At 44.5% G+C, this 15,676-nt stretch overlaps 1 protein-coding gene across 1 annotated transcript in view; it reads left to right on the top strand.

Annotated features, from left to right (window-relative positions):
• Positions 1-4,490: 4,490 nt before the first annotated feature.
• The window catches only part of LOC137861127 (glypican-5-like), a 418,126-nt gene continuing 406,940 nt past the window's right edge, over positions 4,491-15,676 (top strand). Inside the window, exons 1-2 of the mRNA XM_068692225.1 lie at positions 4,491-4,561; positions 13,014-13,172. The gene's annotated coding sequence lies outside the window, so the exon portion shown is untranslated. The remainder of the gene's footprint in view (positions 4,562-13,013; positions 13,173-15,676) is intronic.

The raw sequence follows: 15,676 nt of genomic DNA on the forward strand, positions 1-15,676 counted from the left end.
GAGACACAAGGCTTGAGTTTCTTCTCAAACATATTGGCTCTACACTAGCATTGCTTCATCATTTTCCATGCACATTCACAATTGGAATGAGATTGGAGAGCGATTATATTCACCAGCTGAGTACAGCCCCTTCCTCCTGGGTGCACATCAGCCAGCCAGCTTTTCCCCAGAGCCTCATAAAATCCCTACTTTTTACCATGGTGCCTGCTAGCCCCGATGTGCTCTGCCTTCCCCTTCAACTTTCAGGAGAAAGGCTAGCTGTGACCCAGTTGTGACACGGTCTGTGAAACAGGGATAACAAGTGCTCTGTCTGTCGGTTTGGATGGCAAATAGCCTTTGAAGCACAAACTGGGCCTTACGTTTTTTTCAGCTGTGCTTGACAGAAGGGGGTCTGGGCCTTCATTGTAATAATTCTCCCCAACCCAACTCAGAGGATGGATGAATGCAGTTAAAGAATTAAACCACAATTTTGGCTCCATTTGACACAGCAAGACTATCAAGATGCCCTACAGGTCATCTGAAACATGTTAATCTTACATAATCTGGAAAAGACACGTTTTTACGTGCAGATATCTCAGGAAGACATGTTTCTGTAAGAAAAAGGCTCAGTGTTTCTGTCCTCTGCCCTGTTAATCATGACGGACTGCTGGTATCCAAATAATACAGCAAATCTCCCATAGGATAAGGCAGACCTACAAAAATTAGAATTCGTCTGACCTGGAAATATTTCAGTCATGGTTTTCACAAGTAGTTTTGTCAGAATAGGGCAGGGATAATTACAGCTTAAGCTAAAAGGGAAAGGGGGATGGGAAACCATGAAGTGGAAACTGGAAAAATAAATAACTCTCTGTCACAAGGACAGCCCCATGGAGGGATGCTGGTTTTGAGTGGAAGAAAGAAATCAGTCTGAGAGGATCCTGAATATGCATCAGTTCTCCTTTTCTCATGACCTCCAGAGCAGCTCACTGGGAAGCCTCCTGCTCCCTGTCCCCCCAGCCAAGCAGCCCTGCACCCCTTAGGAATAACTGTTCCACACATAGTGCAGGCTGTAAGGCCTCAGGTCCTGCTGTCTCCATTTGTCTTTGTCCTCACTGTGACATTCTCAAAGAAGCAGGTGTCAAGTGTTGGAGACACCTCAGATGTCTCCAATTCTCCATTTACTAGGGGGCTGATTGCCCCCACATGCTACTGGGAACATGAGCCTTCAAAAACAGAAGTAGGAAAGAAGAGCTCCCTTTCTATCTTCATCTGTGCTGTGTAAGTGCTGAGGAGAGATTTTTATGTGATTGAAAATTTTTGAACTCTGAGGGGCCAAAAGTTTTAGTTATTTCTATCTTACAGATTTGACCCCTGGGTATGTGTGGGTATAAGTGTCTACCACATGTTAGCCATGATATGGTGAATGGAAGGAAAAGAGGGATTTGACCATAATTTGGGAGTATTTTTAGGAAGGAAGGTCTCTGGGTATGGTATCTTTCATAACTTTTTATTGACTAAAAGTTATGTTGTTGCTTTAAAAAAAAAATAGTGAAGGGCTGCTAGATTAGTATTGTTACTAGTTGTGGTAACTTCTACCACTGCTTTACAAATGGATTATAGTGGGGAGAAAAAAAAAAAGTAGAAATATTTATATTACTCTGAAGACCATTCTGGTATGACTGTCCTGAAGGGGTGGCTACTTTCAATAGTGATGTGGTTGCTCAGGGCAGCCACCTTCAATTTCTGCAGGAAAAGCTTGTGAAGAGGAGCCAGGGCCAGGGAGCTCAGGAGGGAAGATTGAAGTAATGCTTTTTATAGGTGTGTGTGTGAGCTCATAGTCCTGGGGAAACACTGTATTTTCATCAGGGAGTCATAGCAGACTTTTTCCTAGAGTTAACTGTCCAACGCTTCTTAATTAAATTCCCTGGTTAAATTAATTTAATGAAGCTTTTGTCTGTGGAAATTTATCTAACAGATGGACAAAGTAGTCCTTTTAATATCACTTGTCTTCAACCAGAGGCAAAAGGTAATTGTAAAGGAAAATTTGTGGATGAATAAAGGAAAGTAAGAATACAGAAATTTTAAGTGAGCACTGACCTTTTCAGGGAAACACGTTAATTATGAACTGTGCTAGACAATGATTTCTGCTTGTTTTAGAAGCCTAAGAGTGGCATGTATGGGTATATTTACTTTTCCTCACAGAGCTAAATCCTTTTGACCTACTGGATAACATGGCTCTAAGGTCAGGCATCTCTGTAACTTCTGCAGCATCATATGAACAATGTTCTCTGGGAGGGTCAGTGACTCTGGGCCCTCTCAAAAGGACTGCATCTGGTATTGTGCAAATGCAATGTTGCTTTAAGTATCTAATGAAAGACAAGGAATGTGTTTGCAATTAAACTGCATTTGTAGGAAACTTCTCCATTGACTTTCAGTGCTTGACACCTTTTTGTTTGGACATGTGAGAGTTAATACAAACCTCATGTACCACCTACTTGTGTTCCAGCCTGGCTTGATCTCCAGGGTGTGAGAGGCTTCCCTCAGATGTTGTGGAGGAACCTAAGTACACAGAAATAGTGTTCTGGTGGAGACTTATGGGGTGATTCTTATAGAAATCTGCAGTAGAAACATGGGAGGTCTGGCATTTTGTGTTCCTAGATCTTGCAAGTAACTCTTATTCCAGTATTTTACCCCCTCACCATGAAGCCAGAGATAGAAGAATGGGGACTTGCTTAATTGCATTAATGATTTCAAAATAAAACAATCATAATTATTAAAGCCAGGAATGGAAGAATGGAGGCTTGCTTAATTGCATTTAAAATAGATATTGCTGAGTGTCTTTGCTTACTATTGTACGAATTAACTGACACAAGGAGTCTTGGGGCCCCTCACAGGGGATGTTTCCTGACAAAAATGGGGAACCTGTCTCAAAAACTAGCTGAGACGACCTTATGGTATGGACAAGAGCCAAGGAGCAGCTGAGTCTGTACAAAGGCAGGGGGTCAGCAAGTGGTGATGAAGAAGAGTTATCAGCCTTCATCCCCACCACCCCCTGACGACCACCAGCAGCAGGCATTGTGCAAGCACAGATGGGAGGAGTTTATGGAAATGACTTACTGGAGCTAACTTTAATACAAAGCGGGGATAGGTTATGAATATGTATATTGGGAAACTTCATGCATATGTAACTCTTTACTGCATATAACCAAAGCAAGTTGCTGTGTTAGGGTGTGCATGCCTTTGGGAGCTATCCCGCATATGCCCGGTGCCAAAATAAACCACATACCTACTTCATATCTCATTTGCTTGGAGTTGTAGGGTTCTTCCACGAAACAGCCAAGCTGCAGTTTGCTTCAAATTCCCTGTATTTATTGAATATTCTGTTAGAGACATCTTCTGCTGTACTCTTCAAGAAAGGCAGTCTTAGTGTGCAATGATGGCTGACTTCTAAGTTCGAAGAGTAAATGTGGTCTTCCACCAAGGGTCCCTGAAGTTGCAGACCCTTCCTGTCAGGGAATGACTACTATCCAACAGCCTGCTTCTTGCTTGCCTCGCTGGCAGAGGCTGTGGCTGCTGCTGGATGTCTGTGCAGCCATCAGGATGTGCCTCACCTGCCAGCTTGCCTCAGGCCAGCTCACTGCGAGGGGTGGGTTTGGCTTTTTCCATTTTCCCCTGGTGAGGGTGTCAGTGTGCTGGAGGAAGGTTGGGCTGGCCTGTAGCTATATAGCATTGAGACAATTCAAATATTTAAATTTTCTTAATGTCTGGCCTGCAAAAGCCATCCTTTGTCCAGCTGTGGCATGGCTGTGTTCCCCTAGGCCCGGTGGGAGGGCCTGTGAGTTTTTCTGCGTGGGCCAGGCCCTCAGGCTTTGTTTTAGACCTCAGAGAGAGGTTTCCAGGCTGAACTGTACGTTTCAACACGGTGAGGTACCTCTACTTTTGTGCTGTTAGGCATATTTTAACTTAAAGCAGATTTATAAGAAGTTTTCTTAAACTATTTCTGTGTTCAGCTTGGGGATCTGCAGGCTCAAGAGCAGGGGCTCTCTGCAGGCCCCAGGGAGAGTCAGAGCAGAAAATCTGAGTGCTGCAGCCTACCATGGCCTAAAATCACCATTTCTTTAGGGGAATCTGTGGGGTAAGAGGGAAACCAGCTTTAAGAATGTCCAGAGAGGGTAACTGTTCATGTGAAAAGAACCTAAGACAGAGTTGGGATTGTGAATATCAAGTGAACATCTTTCCCAAAAACTTGTCCATTGTGTGACTTCCCATCATATCATTCCTTCTCTTGCACCTGTTGCAGGTGATGCAAGCTCCTTGAGGCCAGGGTTATTTTTCCTGAAGTGTGCTGTTGGTACAAGGTGTGATCTGGGTTCTCATGGAGCTCAGGTGGTTGGGCCTGAGTGTGAAGGTGGAGCTGATGCGAGCAGTTTAATGAAGACATGAGTGGGTGAGCTGGCTGTAATGTGTTTCAAGCATAAGTCATAAGTATTTGGCATCTTCTGTTTGTACAGCACCTGCCCTTGAGAGATCATGGACCCGAGGTGAAGTTCTCCGGATGTTGCTGCAGTGCATGGGGTCACAGGTAAGCCCAGAGAAACATGAGCAGTAAGTTCTGGATGGGGCCATGATGCATTCACATCCATGTCCTGTATGGTTAGGTGGTGTTTGAAGATGATGTTGGGTGTAAGGTGTGCAAAAGATTATTTTTTATAAGCTGGGTGGTTAGATGCCGATTTAGATGTGAAACAAGATTTTCTTTCAAAACTCACTTTAGTTTTCAGATATCTGTGTAACTCTCGATGTAGCTAAAAATTGATGTCTAACCACTCTTGAACTCAGTGGAGCTGTTCATCATGACAGCCAGTTCTGCCAGTTAACTTTTGATTCATTGAAATACAATTTTACTAATTGTGAATTTGCCATATGTTTCAGCTAATGACTTTTGTTTGTAAATGCCTATGAATAAAAGTTGTTGCTATTGGTCTGGATTATTAATCAATTTTTCAACAACTGCATTAAGAATATTTTTAAAGTTCTGATTAAAACAAGGTTTTGCTTCTAATCACTCATTTATTGTGGTTATAATATATTAATTATAATTAAACACAGGAGCTAAGTTCTAAGTAATGTCCCTGTAATTCATATCAAAGGGATTAATGATAGGTAGATTCTAAAATTTTTGCTGTTTTTAAATTTTATGTTTGAAACTGGCTTTGCTTTATAGACAGGAGGTAATATACTGAAGTGTAAACACTAATACGTCAGGTCTGTGAGCTCCTGCTGTGTGTTTGAGTCTAGGATTTTGCTAGTATTGATTGGTTGGTCATACATTAATATTCAGTGAAATCCCAATGCTCTAAAGTAATCTTCCATATAGCCTTTCAACTGGAAGAGGATTCTGTATAGGGAATCATGCCCGTTTTGTAAGCTTTTTAGTTAAACCTCATGGCTTGCATCTACCTCTCCTAAAGATATTTAACTGGTTCAGGGCTTTATGTCCATTTTATCTAAAAATGTCTATTGTCCAATGTCCATTTTTGGGCAAAATGATCCAGCTGAAATGTAGTTCAATGTTAAATGTAGTATAAGAAAATTTTCTGGTGGGGACTTCATTTGCATGACTTCCTGGTTGAGGATAAGTACTAAAATAATTGTATGGCTTGTTTCTAGTCAGAAGTGTTTCACAAGACTTTGTTTCCTTTTAAGGAGGCTAAAAAGCCTGTTACATAAATAAAACTGCTCTTCTGGGGAGCAGAGAGCTTTTGTTTTTCTCCTAAATGATAATTGTAGAAGATCCTTCTACACCAAGAGAAAATAAGCATAAGACACTGATAGTGTCGTGTTAAAGGGGTGTAGCTGATTAACCGTTACGGGCCCGGTTGGATTCAGAGTACTGAACCAGTCGGACATTCACCAAAACTGGGGGTCCGTTCGGACATTCACCAAAAACGTAATAACCACCTGGGGGTCCGCTCAGACATTCACCAAAAACGTATTAACCGTCTGGGGGTCTGGTTAGATTCAGAACACTGAACTATCACGGATAACCACCCTCACCCTAGTTGCATTAATGAGAGCTATCACAATGCAATCAAGTATGGTTTATTACAGCAACAGATAATCAGGTTCTTTTGGATTGCCGGTGATAGTGACTATCTGCAAAAGCAAGCTAGTATGCATGAAATACACAGGTGTTACAGGGGTTCTAGGTGCGGGTTCTAGGTGCGGGTTCTAGGTGCGGGTTCTAGGTGCGGGTTCTAGGTGCGGGTTCTAGGTGCGGGTTCTAGGTGCGGGTTCTAGGTGCGGGTTCTAGGTGCGGGTTCTAGGTGCGGGTTCTAGGTGCGGGTTCTAGGTGCGGGTTCTAGGTGCGGGTTCTAGGTGCGGGTTCTAGGTGCGGGTTCTAGGTGCGGGTTCTAGGTGCGGGTTCTAGGTGCGGGTTCTAGGTGCGGGTTCTAGGTGCGGGTTCTAGGTGCGGGTTCTAGGTGCGGGTTCTAGGTGCGGGTTCTAGGTGCGGGTTCTAGGTGCGGGTTCTAGGTGCGGGTTCTAGGTGCGGGTTCTAGGTGCGGGTTCTAGGTGCGGGTTCTAGGTGCGGGTTCTAGGTGCGGGTTCTAGGTGCGGGTTCTAGGTGCGGGTTCTAGGTGCGGGTTCTAGGTGCGGGTTCTAGGTGCGGGTTCTAGGTGCGGGTTCTAGGTGCGGGTTCTAGGTGCGGGTTCTAGGTGCGGGTTCTAGGTGCGGGTTCTAGGTGCGGGTTCTAGGTGCGGGTTCTAGGTGCGGGTTCTAGGTGCGGGTTCTAGGTGCGGGTTCTAGGTGCGGGTTCTAGGTGCGGGTTCTAGGTGCGGGTTCTAGGTGCGGGTTCTAGGTGCGGGTTCTAGGTGCGGGTTCTAGGTGCGGGTTCTAGGTGCGGGTTCTAGGTGCGGGTTCTAGGTGCGGGTTCTAGGTGCGGGTTCTAGGTGCGGGTTCTAGGTGCGGGTTCTAGGTGCGGGTTCTAGGTGCGGGTTCTAGGTGCGGGTTCTAGGTGCGGGTTCTAGGTGCGGGTTCTAGGTGCGGGTTCTAGGTGCGGGTTCTAGGTGCGGGTTCTATAGGCGTCCCAAAGGGGGGGGAAGAGAGGCTCAGCCCGTCGACTGATCCCAGGAGTCAGGAGGTCCTAAGGATGTTGTATGTCCTTGGGATGGTATCTCCCCTGCCGATGGTATCTTCCCTAACATCCCCTCTCTCTTGGGCCAATTTATATTATTTTCTACCTTTTAGGTGGAGCTTGAGTGGCTCTAGTCAAGCATATCTTAGTTATGATTGGTGTAAAGTTTTCCCGTCTCCGTTTAAAGTAATAGGCTCCGAGAAATTCAGAGCGCATGCTCAGTGAGGGGTGGTCGCACCTTGGAGGCGGGTAGCTTTTGGGATGGAGGTGTGTTTTGGTATTATAATTATATTATAATGAGCAAAAAGTACACTAGGGTACAGCATTTGTCAAAACATGACAGGTCTTTGGCTTAGGGTGGCAAAAAGTGCAGCTTTGTGCACAAGAACAATCGAGGCCCCACCTGATTACAGAGCCTAGCCGTGGTGTCTCCACTCCACTCTACGCTCCGTGGTGTTCCTTAGAGCTAGCACACCAAGTTTCCCCAGCGCGATAGCATCTAAGGTTGGGAGCCTAGGGAATGCTCAGATAATGCAGTTATGCCCTACTACCCTGAAAGCCTCTTCAATGCTGTACCTTTTCCTTAAAAGTGTGAATGTTAATTTTATTTTCCTAGTTACTTCAGGCATTTACACCACAGATAGAATAACTGCTTATCTGATAAGATTATCTTCTCTAATATGTGGCTTTACTGGTTTCAGCCTAGAACGGATCTTTGGGCGTCAGTGGAAATGAAATGTTGTTATCCAGGTAGGATTTCCCAAATAGTCTCACTGTGTTGGCGCCAGGAGAGGGCACCAAACAGCAGTGACAGCACCTGCTCTCGCTGTTGTGATGCTTCGTGCAGACAGTTAGTTCTGAATGTATCAGGGTTTCATATCATGGTAATCATCCATTTTCTAATATATTCTGATCTTTTGCCTTTATGGATGCTTTGACTCTCCTCGGATTCTGGGAATTGAGGATAGCAGGCTCGTCAAAGAGCTGGCCTCACAGTTAATTTGCATGCTGAAACTGGCATTTATATTAAGTTCCAGGGGAAAAAAAAGGCAGTCTCAGTGTGACCTGTAAAAGTTTCTGTATCATAAGCAGAGCTCTAAATCTGCTGCAGGGCTGAGGTAAAAAGGTACAAAAATGTATTTGCATAGACCCTGTCATTCAGAGATGTGAAATCCTAAAGCTGATTGCCAGCTGACAAGCTGCCTTTCTGACACACTGTTTCTGAATATTTTGTTTGAATTCTTACAGACAGTATTAAGTTCTGGCCTTCAATCCTTTATGGTATACGGTCCTTCTTGGGGACAACATGTTTCAACCATTTGTCTCCTCTCCGGGGTAGCGGTGTCCAGCCAGATGTCTCAAAGTGGTTTGAATACTTCCAGAAAGTGTGTAGTCACCCTGTCAGGGATGGACAAAACCACGACCTCCCTGAACATGGTGAGGGTTTACGCAGGCAGACAGCAGCCTTCTGCAGCTCTCCTTCACTGTCCTCAGATTTAAATTATTTTTTGATATCTTTTGTCCTTTTCGTGTAGTGGCAGAGCTTCTGCTAATGCTTTTCCCTGTTGTTACTTATACGAGCTGGAAGACACTGGTTGTCTTTGCTTTCCTTTCTTTCAAATTAGGTGAAGGAATTTCATGGTGCTGGGTTATCCACATACATGTATGAGAAGTAAATATCAGGTTTAGCTCTTAATCTTGAAAGAACTGAGGCAATGAAGTAAATTCCACTGCACAAATACTGCTTCTCCCATCTTATGAGTCAAAAGTAATGGCACCATTTCCCGAACCCTTGGTGTGAGCATCCTTCTCAGTTTAAAATGAGAGGACTGTGCACTTGTCAGTCATCCTGAGTTGTCTCTGCTCTGCATTAAAAAATGGGCGAAGCCCCTTTGTCATCTTCCCTGTCTTGTTCTGTCCCCTCTCCAGCCTCTTCTCTGTAATCTGGAGTTTGAGCAGGAGCTGAGGCTGAGCAGCAGTACTTGTCATTAGTTCTACACAAGGGGACTCATAAAATATTCCTGACCATTGGTTGCATGAAATACTGCGGAGCACCTGTGGAAGGCAATTAAATTAACCTCTCTTGATTTGTGGTTCTTCTATTAATCTTTACACCGGGCACATACATCAATAGCACATAGTTCATTCAGAGTGACAGAAATACTAAGAAATGGGAAGAAAATCAGAACTGGAGCTGGAGACTGAATTTTTATAAAGAAAAGTAGAGCCTAGAGCCAGACCTGAGTATTTACCTGCTTGCTTTATCATGCCTGCCCAAGCCTTGAAGGGCTCCATGAGAACTGAGATCCTCTTGTCAAATGCAAGCCTTGGCTTTTGCTGGAAAAACTTGAGGATGATGTCAGTTGGAAGGATTTTGGTTCCCTGTCATCTGTGTCTTAATTCTTTGAAACAGCTCCTGTTTTCTTCCATAGCATCTTCCTGCTTCACTAGCCACTAAATCCTAAAGGCAACAAATGCTAGTGGTGTCTCTGGATCTGGCCTCTATTGAAGGGCTGAAGCATTGCAGAAGGTGCAAACGTGCAGTACTGCGTGCCCTAGGGGTCTTGGCCATGTTGTATAACAAGTAGTCAGGGAAGAGCAGTGGAGTTTACTGGCTGTTTCTTCTGTTGCTGAATACAAGAGGGAAAAAGATTGTCTGCTTTCAGCAAAAGCTTTGTAGTGCATGCTCAGATGGCCAAAATTAAAGGATTGTTAGTCTGGCTCTTTTCCTTACTGTAGATGTCGGGTGACAGCTCTGGTGGGCCTCTGAGGGTAAGGATGACAACTGCTTGTGCTGCTGGAAATGAGCTCGTGCCAGGGATGACACCCCTATCCAGTGACACTGAGACAGATCCCCTAATCAGACAGCTTCACTCATAGGTGTAAGGGCTCTAGGATGGTTTTGTTGCCCAGTGTATGTGCTGCTGAAGGACTGATTGTGGCTTTAGTTGGGTGTGTTGTACAGAGTATGAGTTCTGTGTTAGCTTTTGGGAGTGTTTTGATATGAAATATTCAGGTATTATGCTACTTTATACAAACTGCTACTTCAGGGTGGTAACAGGTTATGGTTAGTCAGGAGAAAGGTAATCCCCAGCTCCCTCTCTGGAGAGAGGGAGTGCGTTTCCTGCTTGTGTTTCAGATCACCTAAGCCTCATCTCACGTACTTAGTTATATTGCTGTTTCAGAGTCTGCAGGGTCAGAAAAAGTTCATTATCCCACTCTTTAACCTTCTTGCACCAGCAGCGTCTGAATTCATCAGTAAAGAGCACGGTAGTTTCTTGTAGGTTAACAACCTGAGCACAAAGGGCAAACTCAGCGCTTGCACTCAAGAACACCAAATCAAAATAGATGCAACCTGAACTGTGAAGCCTGAGGGTCTAGTCCTAATGCAGCTAACTGCAGCATTAGCATGAGATCGTGTTGTGCCTTCTGCACATTAGTTTTTGAAGGGAATACACGACTCATTGTGGTTTAGCTATTTGTTCTGTCCTTTCAGGCTTGATGGCAGAGTTCATTCCTCAGTGACCTCATGAAAAGCTTAATTTTCGAGCAGGGCATATGTGGTCTGATTACCCAAACTACCTATGTAGCTCCTACGTGTGTTTACTCAACCTGGGTTGCTTATTGCTGCTCCCCCTGCTAGGCTAATGAGGCCATCCTTAATGCATCCATTAATCTTTTTTTTTTCCTCCACAGGTGTCACTGTTTCTATCCTCATGCTTTTTCATGTGAGATGCTCTAAGTCACTGCTCTTGCCATCAAAATCTTTTATCAAGCACTTGATTTTTGCCAATACTGATGAATTCTTCTTCCCTGTGTATGCACATGTGGGGGTGGAAGGGCATACCTGTCCTCTAGAAGCCGGAGACCCAAATCCTCAGCTTATGGCTGTCCACAGCAGGGCTGATCCTATTGTTGCATGATCACTATAAGCTTGTTCGCATGTTTCATGTACAGTGAGAACTGAATTTGACCTCTCCTGTGCTCCCCAGCAAAGCAGCAGCCTTGAGAAGAATCAGCATTTCTTTGGGCTGTATCACTGGAGCGCAAGTGGTGTAAGGTAGCTGCAGATCAAACCACTGCAGATGCACTCTTGATGTCAATGTCTCTTGTTTTGACACTAGCAAACTATTTGAATCCAAAGGCTTTTATAAATAAGGGTAAAGGAAGGAATGGCTGGTTTAAAAAAAAAAAAAAAAAAAACAACAACAAAAAAACAAAACACAAAACAAACAAGAATACTTGTGAAGCTGCTGTTTGCTACCTTGTGCTGCTTCACTGGCACTTGTGGATTTTATCTTCTCTGGTGTAAAAAGGTCTACAGATTTTGTCTGCTTCCTGTATGGCATGAGATATGATGTGCTACCTGTTCCGCAGGGTAAGGTATGACTGAGAAGAGCTGAGTAAACATTTGAGTGCTGTACTGGTTAACTGGTGCCCATGTTTTGCCTTGTCTTCATGTGGCTGCTATTGGCCTGGCACTACTGAGTCCCAGGAGGGGTTGTGCTCCCCTCTGCTAGCTCAGGGTGGACTGCCAGGTGGTGAATGATGTGGGGGAGAAAGCCAGAGATGACAGAATTACTGAGACTTCTTTCCTCCTTGGGAGGCCAACCAGGAAACCAACCTTTTCCAGTTTGGAAATTGCATTCTACTAAACAAATGTTCTGGCTCCTGGGGGGGGAGGAATGTCAATTAGGTAACAATAAAATAAATGTGGAATACTTCGGCTGGTCTGGCATGAAACAGGAGGTACCAAAGGTATGTCCACATGTGTCACTCCAGCAGTGACAACGTGTGGCACTGCAGGCACTGGTGCTTGATGTAGGGAAGGGGCTGGGGGCTGGAGTTCAGTGTTGATCCGAAGGCAGATTCCTGGTCTGATTCAGGGAAGGCTGATTTGCAAGTCCTGTTCAGACTGCAGTCCTGCAGCATACATGCAGGCTGTATGCAGGCTCACTGTAAGAGTATTTTAAGTATGTTGCCCTTGGTTTTAATTTCAGGGATAATTTTAGAAAGCATATGTCTGGGTCTCTAATTTCCACATCACTGCTGCTGGTCCATGTGTCAAATGGTATCTTCTCTTTCCTAACAAAACTTTCTCAGCCTCATCAGTGACACTCAATACTTCTGCTCCAAGGTTGCTACTTTTAGTTCATGGGAAAGTTGCAGAGCTTGCTGCCCTGACCCACTGCATGTGGGAAGGGATGTGGCAGCTGAAGCAGAAGCATTCTGATGTTTTTCACTTTGTCTATTTCCATTACAGAAAATCCATATCCTTGCTTCAGGAAAGAGTAGTAGGGGAGTTTTGGACGCTTGAAGTATTGAATCTAAATGTCTAAGTTGGTGAATGTAGTTTTAGACTCATAGCAGATGAAAGCAACCCATGAAATACCAGAGCTCTTAAATTTAGTTGCTTACAATCCACATGCAGGTATTAGTTTGAGTTCATCAGTCTCTTCAAGAATCACGAGCTGTGCAGACTACTTCTGCTAGTGGCCTCTCCCTTTCAGCCCCTTTCATCACAGTGCTGACATCACGTTTTTTTAGGAAAAATGTCAGGAACAGAACATTCAGCAACCCTTGATTGTGACTTTAAGAAGCGCAGATGTTGGGAAGAGCTTTAAGAGGGATGTTTTGTGATCATTCTGAATCTAGACTGCTGAAGCTGTGCTTATCAGCATTGATCAGCATTTGCTACTGCCACCAACTAGATTTTGATGTTGGAGACTGGCGTGTTGGAAAGCCTGCCAGACCTCCATTTGGAAGCCTGAGTGTGGAGTGCACCAAACACCCCAAAAATCTCATAAGGCTGGGTTTTCCTCTTCTAACAACCAACCATGAAACTTGAGGAAATAAGAGAAGTGGGGAAGCTTCACCTTACTGGTTCTTTTTGTTCCAGGGTGAAAAAGATGGAGAGAGCACCTTGGAGTTGGCTCAGAGGTCTCTTCCAGCAGAGGCCCTTTGTGGGCACCCACACTGAGGTCCCCCTTGTAATTCCATCAATTACAGAGGAGCAATGGTGTCAGAGCTGCTGATCGTGCCCTGCTCCATCAAGTGGGTGAGTAAGGTGGCTGTGGCCACCAGGACTGCCTTAGTCACCCATGGGGCTTTGTGGCAGGTACAGGCTGAAAGGGTGCAGGGGTGAGAAGCCAGCACAAGGCCCCAAGAGCTCTTTGTCCCCTCCTGAGGTCCAAGTGCAGCATTTCCCCAGTGAAACAGCTGGAAGTGAGGAGGAGGGATTTATTTTTTTAGAGCTAAACTGTAATGTGATACAACAGAGTGGATCTGTGGTTTACGGTCTTGTGCATTTACTACCTAAAAACATTGATGGCTGTTTGAGGGAGGCTATGTAGATCACTGAAAACAGCATTTTTTTGTGCTTTTTTTCTAATATTTGAAGTCCCAGAATTCAAAAATTGTTCCTTGGCATGAAATGTCTGGGTGGCATGAAGCTGACCACCTGGAGTGCGGAAATCCAGTGCATCAACAGAAAGGGATTTCTTTTTTCAGAGTAATGAATGTTTACTAGTAAGCGCGTCTGACAGGCTTTCAGCCGTAAATATCAGTTGAAGCAAACGGTTGGAATCTGACTTATTATGGAAAGGGATGAATGTAAGAATTCCTTCTAGGTTAAGTTATTAAAAATAACAAAGTTGGAGTAGGGCTGGGAACAGATTGGTCAGCACCTGGAGAATGGTTAATGTAAGGGCTGCTGAAAGCTGCCTGTGCTGCTGTAGTTAAGGCCAGTATCCGGCCTGTGCTGACCTTAGAAGTGTTCAGTGGTCCCCAGCACATACTTACTGGAAGGAAGCTGACTCAGTTCCTTGGATGTGTAAAACTGGGGATCTCAGCTCTGAACGGTTTTGACAGCTATCATATGCTGCCTCCTCTGACTTTACTCCCCACTGTCTTATTTTCTTCCTTCTTCTGTCAACATCATGCATGGAAGTACTTGTGCAGAAACGATAACAGCTTCTATAGTTTTTCTGGGGAAAAGTCATAGATCCTACTGGAGAGAAGTAATAAAGGCCCCTGCCTGAAGGATTGGCTGGGAGGCAGGATGTGAGGTCAGCCCTGGGCTCTACTAAGGGCTTTCTGAACAGTCTGGAGGCAAACTTTCTAACCTACCTGTTCCAAACCTATAAGCTCAGGGTAATAATGCTTCCTCATGTAGGAAAGGAATGGGGAGTCCTTGATTTTTAGCTTGGAAATGCACTATACCCCAGGACTCCTGCTCACTGTACCAGATGCATGTAGGTTAGATGCAGCAAGTGGATTCACCATGGGTATTTTGGCTAAAAGCTGGTCTGCTGGGTGCTGTAGATATGTACAGAAAGTGGTGATACCTGCATTAAGAGCTCTTAGTCTAAAAGTAAGTCTCCTAACAAGAGAACAAGATAGATAAAACAGTAGAAATGAGATGTCAAAAACATTAGGGAAACTTTCTTATCAGTAACTGCTATTTGGAATGACACAGATTTTCAGCCTATCCCCGTTTTACAAACAATCTGCCGCACCTAACAAAACAATAACAAGTGTTTGATCTAAGCTCATGCTGCTGTGCATTTTGCAGATTTATATTGCAAAGACTAAAAAATTTAACTAAGCAAGATTTAAATTAGCTTTTTTGGAGGCCACGAGCAAGCAGGTGAGGACTTGCTGCAGGATGCAAACAGGTCTTGGGCTTTGGGGAGATGTGTGGGGTTTCTGCCCCTCCAGAGCTTTGTGTTGTGTGTGAGATGCAGCGTAGACAAAACAAGCGCTGCTGGTTTGTTGTCTTGCACAGTGAGCAGCGTAGCCCCAAGGAGTGATGCTGTCTGTCCATCACTGATAAAGTATTTGACCCCTCACAGATGGAGCGGGTTACTGCTGCTGCAAACTTGGGGGGCTAAAGAGGAGCTTTCTCAGAAGTCAAAGGGGTGTTTCTTTTACAAAAGCAACGTGAGAGAGAAGACATACAAAGATGTGTGTGGCGGGGGAGCTCAGGAAGAGCACAGAGGAACTGAGAATGGAGACTGGTGCACTGGGGAAAAGCTTGAGCTTTTGTTGGTGCTGAATGTGGGGGGTCATTGTCAGTACTTGAAAAGGGGCACAGCGGTCCTGTGGCTTCTTAAGGGGAACCAGATCTTTTTAATGCTTCCTTGCACTGCAAAACACATGAGAGATCAGGCATTGCTACCCAACTGAGTTTTTCAGGGTTGTGCTTGCAGTGTGGTGGACTAGCAAGAATCCTCCTAGTTAAGATAAAAGTGGGTGTCTGAGAGAATCACTTTAATCCTCACATCCTTTGGTTCTCAGATTGTCTCTGCTTCCTTTGTAGCAATTGACACTCATTATGTCACAAGTGCAAATTGCCTCGGCATGTTTTCTTAAGTTTGATGTAATGAGGAAAGAATTCAGATAGCATCGATACCTTGTCATTTTGCACTGGCTGTTAGTGGGAACCAACAAAATCAGATACAGCCTCTCTGAATTATGTGCGCAAACAAATGAGATCAAAACCGCTGACTTCAGTAGTGTCAGATTTTCATGATTAAGTCCATGTTTCCAGGACAAAAGGCA

Source organism: Anas acuta, chromosome 9 (genome assembly GCF_963932015.1).
Source record: "Anas acuta chromosome 9, bAnaAcu1.1, whole genome shotgun sequence".
NCBI classification, from domain to species: Eukaryota; Metazoa; Chordata; class Aves; order Anseriformes; family Anatidae; genus Anas; species Anas acuta.